The following is a 6,000-nucleotide window of genomic DNA, read 5'->3' on the forward strand; positions in this document are numbered from 1 at the left end:
TTAAAACATACTTTATTTTTAATCTGAATCTCAAAATTCAAAGAAATTCAAAATAAATTCAAAACCTAGGTGACATATGTGTGAACAGAAGACAATTTATATACATATATATATACTTTTAAAAAATCGCTAAAGCTTAAGATGTAGCTCTCTTCATTAGTTTAACCCAATGAAACTAAATGAGTAAAATTACTATTTTAAAAGAGAGAAAAAAATCCAATCCAGTAACCAGATTACATAACAGAAAAATGGATTAACTATGAAAGCATCAGTTACTAAAACAGCTGACTTACCTATAAAAAAATCAAACCATTAAGAATTTAAAAATCCATAAATCTAAAACCTCCCATCAAAAAATACTCTTGACCAAGATTATTTCACTGGTGAATTCAGTTAAGGAAACAGTTAAGGAAACGGTTAAGGAAAACACATACCAGATTTATACAAACTATTTGGCATACAAATATTCCAGTATTACACAAAATAGAGGAAAAGAGGACAATTTCCAGTTCTGACAAAATTTTCAGCAAATCAAATTCACTGATATATAAAACCAATAATACATTCTGACAAAGTAAAGTTTATCTAGGAATATAGGGTTAATATGAAAAATAATTAATGTAATTCAACCACATTAATAGTTTAAGAGAAAACCTATATGATTGTGGCAACAGATGCAGGAGTCAGTGATAAAACCAAATACCATTAATGATTTAAAATAGACAAAACAAAAAAAAAATAATAATAATAAAATAAAATAAAATAGACAAAACCAGTCCACAAAGAACTTTTTCAGCCAGACAAAGAGTTATCTATGAAAGTCCTATCTATGATTATCAAAAAAAAAAAAAAAAAAGACTGGAAGGAAGTAAAACTGTCTCTGTTCACATGGCTGTTTCTGTTTATGTACAAAATCCTAAGGAATCTGCCCCTCAAAGGTACCAGAGACAGGAAATAGCGAGCACTGATGAGGGTGTGGAGAAACTATAACCCTTGCAAATCACTGATGGTAATGTAGAACAGGGAAGCCGCCCAGCAAATCAGTTTGGCAGCTTCTCAAAAAGCTAAACAAAGAAGACCCAGGTACTCGTAACACCAGAGTTCACTGCAGAATTATTCACAACAACCAAAAAGTGAAGAGAAGTCAAATGTCCAACAGTAGACGAATAGATAAATATAATGTGGAATATTGCAATGGAATATTATTCAGCCATAAAAAGGAAGGAAATTCTAACACATGTTCCAACATGTACTTCGAAAACATTATGCCAAGTGAAACAAGCCCAACACAAAACAACAAACACTGCAGGAGATTCCACATGTATGAAATATCTAAAATAGGCAAATTTATACAGACGGAAAGGGCAGTATCCTTTAGTTTTCTGTGGTTCACTTGCTTCCAGGATTTCCTTCAATAAATTTCCAGCTGCTTGGCTAGGTCTAAGTTCTGGCCTGTGTGACTGGAATTACACAGGAGGCTAGGACGCAGTCAAAAGCAAGGAAGCCACAAACATACAACTCAGAAACATTTTCAGCCTTTAAAGTACAACTTCTCTTCTGACTTTTACCTACTTTCAGTCATTTTCTGCTGCTTTTAGTTTTTCTTTCAATATTTTATCAGCATTTGATCATTGCTACAGTTTTCTGTGAAAACCATAAGACATGTGATGACATCACTTTAATTTTCAATTTCACCATTACCTGTGAAATTATAAGCAGATCACAGCCTCTGTGATCCTTACTTCTACCATCTGCCTCATTAGCTAAGCTTAGGACCGAAGTATGATAACTAATATTAACAGGTACAGACAAGAGTTGATCAAAGACCTTGATACTGAATGGTTAAAACTGTTGTCTTAAAAAAATAAAATAAAATAAAATAAACAGATTGGGAAACTTAATAAGAATTTCATTTACTACTTCAACAACTATTTACATGCATGCATCAACGCAGTATTGCAGAAGACAACAGAGAAATGAGTGGTAAGAAGAAGCAAAATACCAAATAATGGAAAAGGCAGAACAGGATGAGAAAAGGAAAGACACAGATTAGCAACTGGAACTTAGTCATATCTTGGGGATGATAGAGAACACTCTTATCAGCCTAACCAATGTCTACCTACCTGGGTAAGGTAAGAAAACTGGCTTAACTTCATTTGAGGAAGCAGAACTCTAACAGAAACAACTGTCAAACTGCAAGGTAAGTTGACTAGAAACTGAGAAATTGGATATCTAGAGTCAATTATAAATCAAACAAGTTCAGCGAGAATGGGAAGGACAGAAAAAGAGAAGACATTTTTCAAGGTAAGTGTGATAAGGCAGAGAACCTGTCATGAAGTAAGTTCTGAAGGAAAAAGCTTTTAGGAAAACTTCCCTGCATAATGTGGTTACTACAGTAACTGTATTGGGAGAAAAAAACAGTCAATACTACTGTGTGATAGCTTTCAGACATTTGTGCAAAAAACAGTGTGACATTTAGAATAATTCAAGTCCAGCTGAGCTTTCCTGAGTAAGATTAGAGAGCAGTGAAAGGCCCTTCTGATAAGAACAGTTTATACCCATATAACCCTGACCATATCTCCAAGGTGCTATTAGAGAGCAGCGGAGGGGCAAACTCTAGCACGTGTGCTGAGAAGCTGCCCCTGTAGAATAAGGCTGCCCCTACTGACTTCAGAGACAAATTAATGGATTAACTAAAGGGCAATTCTTAAAACCCTTGTAAGAATAAGATGTCTCTACGAATATTAGAACCTCATTTCAAGTATATATACTAAAAGAGAATTAATATGTATTCAATGATCATGCTAGTAAGCTTACAGAAAAGAAGGGAAGGGGGAAAGAAGAGTGTACAAAAGCCATTTTGCCTTAATTCAGTCATAAAAGACATCATCAAAATCCTCTTAATCACCATATTTGACATACAACCATAGGAGGAGTTAACTCAGCTAAATCTTTTTTTCTTATTTTTTATCACAATTGAAATTTTAACACCACTATGAATGAGATGTCAGTTTTTATTTCCTTTTCCATTGCAACATGTCAGTGGATAGTACAACACAAACTATAAACGTAAAGAAAAGAATCACCCATCCAATGGGCACTTAAGTGACTGTTCACCAATGAACACTATGATTTAAAATCAACTAACAAAAAGAATATAAATAATCTTAGCTCTATAAAATTTCATTAAAATAGACTTTTATTTGCAGTTAACATAAGTAAGTAAGTAAGTGTTAGTCGCTCAGTCGTGCCCGACTCTTTGCGACCCCATGGACTGCAGCGCACCAGGCTCCTGTGTCCATGAGATTTTCCAGGCAGGGATACTAGAGTGGGTTGCCATTTCCTTCTCCAGGAGATCTTCCCAACCCAGGGATCAAACTCGGGTCTCCTGCACTGCAGGCAGATTCTTTACCAACTGAGCTACAAGGGAAGCCCTTAGAATAGTACTAAATAATAAGGAAGATACAAAAGTAAATTCCCCAAATAAAAATTATTTGTTACACTGTATTACAATCTTGCCATTATACAGAAAGCCAATCTACTAAGAGTAGTGACACTCCACTGTTACATGCATTTCTCTAAAAAACTAAATTAGACAACATTAGTACTTTTGGCTAGAAAATCCCATGGACGGAGGAGCCTGGTGGGCTGCAGTCCATGGGGTCGCTAAGAATCGGACACGACTGAGCGACTTCAGTTTCACTTTTCACTTCACGCATTGGAGAAGGAAATGGCAACCCACTCCAGTGTTCTTGCCTGGAGAATCCCAGGGACGGGAAGACTGGTGGGCTGCCGTCTATGGGGTCACACAGAGTCGGACACGACTGAAGCGACTTAGCAGCAGCAGCAGCATAGGCTAACACATTGTGAAATATGCATTCAATTGATTAAAAAAAAAACCCATAATGTAAAAAAGTAAAAAACTAAAATGGTTCCATAAAAATTAAAAAGGCACATACTCCATAAAGGAGAAGAAAAATATATATGTTCCATTTGTAGATTTACAAAAACATCCAAATATCCCTGCTACAAATAACTTGCACAAGATTAAAATCAATAAGATTCTCAAAATCTACTTTCTCCTCATAGGAAAGATTAAAATAACCCTGATAATATTCTTAGCCTAAAAAGCAGTGATTTATTAAGGTATGAAATCAAATGTGCAACAAATACCATGATAAACTATTTAGTTCTCCAATCCAAAATACTATGAATTCATGAGACTTTTATCAATATACATATCACACACAGATAACGTTTTCATGGCAACATATGAGATCAAAACACAATGTTTTGCTTAAAACAATTAGCTGAGGAACTGAAGCACAAATACAAGGCTAATTGCTTGCTTTGGGATTTGGTTGTCAGACACAAGAAATGCCAATGCTTTACAGTCCTGGGATAATTAAAACCTTGTCACAAACCTACACTATCAAATGAATATTTAAATATAAACTTGAAATATGAAACCAAAAGCATAAGCAACTAAAAAAAAAAAAGAAAGATAAATTAGACGTCATCAAAATTAAAAATTTTTGTGCTTCAAAGGACACCAGAAAGAAAATGAAAAGACAATCCACAGACGGGGAAGAAAGTATTTACAAATCATATTATCTCATAAAGGGCTAGTTTCTAGAATATAAAAAGAATGTGTATAGTTTAACATACAAAGACAACCTAACTAAAAAATGGACCAAGGATTTGGACAGACATTTCTCTAAAAAATACATGTAAATGGCCAATAAGCACATGAAATAATGCTCATCATTAGTCATTATGGAAATGAAAATCAAAAGCACAATGAAATGCCATTTCATATCCAACAGGATGGCTAAAATACAAAACCAGATTGACAGCGTAACAATCAATGTCTGCAAGAGTGTGCCGAAATTGGCACTCTCACACACTGTGGTGAGACTAACTTCCATTTTAACAGTTCCTCAGTTACACACAGAGTTACTACACTAACTTGTACTTCTGCCCCTTATAAGCATACACCCAAAGGAAATGAAACTCTAGTGCACATAAAAACTTACATAACAATGTTCACTGCAGAAGCACTCCTAATAGCCTAAACACAGATACAGTTCATCAACTGATAGGTGGATAAACAAAAGGAGGTATATAATGGAGTATTTTTTGGCCATAAAAATGAAGGATACACACTACCACGTGGGTGAACTCTGAAAATATTAAGTGAAAGAAACCAGACACAAAGACAGACACCGTATGATTCCATTTACAAGAAACGTCCAGGGACTTCCCTGGCAGTCCAGCGGTAAAGGCCCAGCGCTCCCAGGGCAGGCGGCCAGGTTCAATCCCCCGTCAGAGACCTGGAGCCCACATGCCGCAAATAAAAGAGTTCTCGTTCAGCAACTGAAGACCTTGCACACCACAATTAAGACTTGGTGGGAGGGGGAGAGAGATGAAGAAAGAAAGTCCAAAATAGGCAATTCATAGAAAAAGTATATTACTTGTCGCCTAAGGTGTCAGAGGAGTGAAGATGCTTCTAAAACTAGACAGCAATGATGATTACACAACTCTGAAACTCTGAATATACTAAAAATTTGCTAAAATAAAATATATGCCAAAAATACATACAATACAAAGATTGCTTCACTCAAACTAACTCAAATTATTTACATCAATGGGGAAAAAAATGGCCATAAATTACTTCTTCTACTTAATGGGAAAGTGTTAGTTGTTCAGTGGTGTCCAAGTCTTTGTGACAAAGGACTGTAGCCCACCAGGCTCCTCTGTCCATGGAATTCTCCAGTTAAGAATAATGCAGTGGGTTCTTTTCCCTTCTCCAGGGGATCTTCCTGACCCAAGGCTCAAACCCAGGTCTCCCACATTGTAGGCACATTCTTTACTATCTGGGCCACCACGAATTCTTTTTTTCTACTTAATACATCTCCAGAAATCAATTACCACATTTTAAGTAGCAAAATTTTGTATAAGAGATTTTTGTAGCATCATTTGCTCCTTACAATGTTACAT

Source organism: Bos mutus, chromosome 17 (assembly GCF_027580195.1).
Source record: "Bos mutus isolate GX-2022 chromosome 17, NWIPB_WYAK_1.1, whole genome shotgun sequence".
In the NCBI taxonomy this organism is placed as follows: Eukaryota; Metazoa; Chordata; class Mammalia; order Artiodactyla; family Bovidae; genus Bos; species Bos mutus.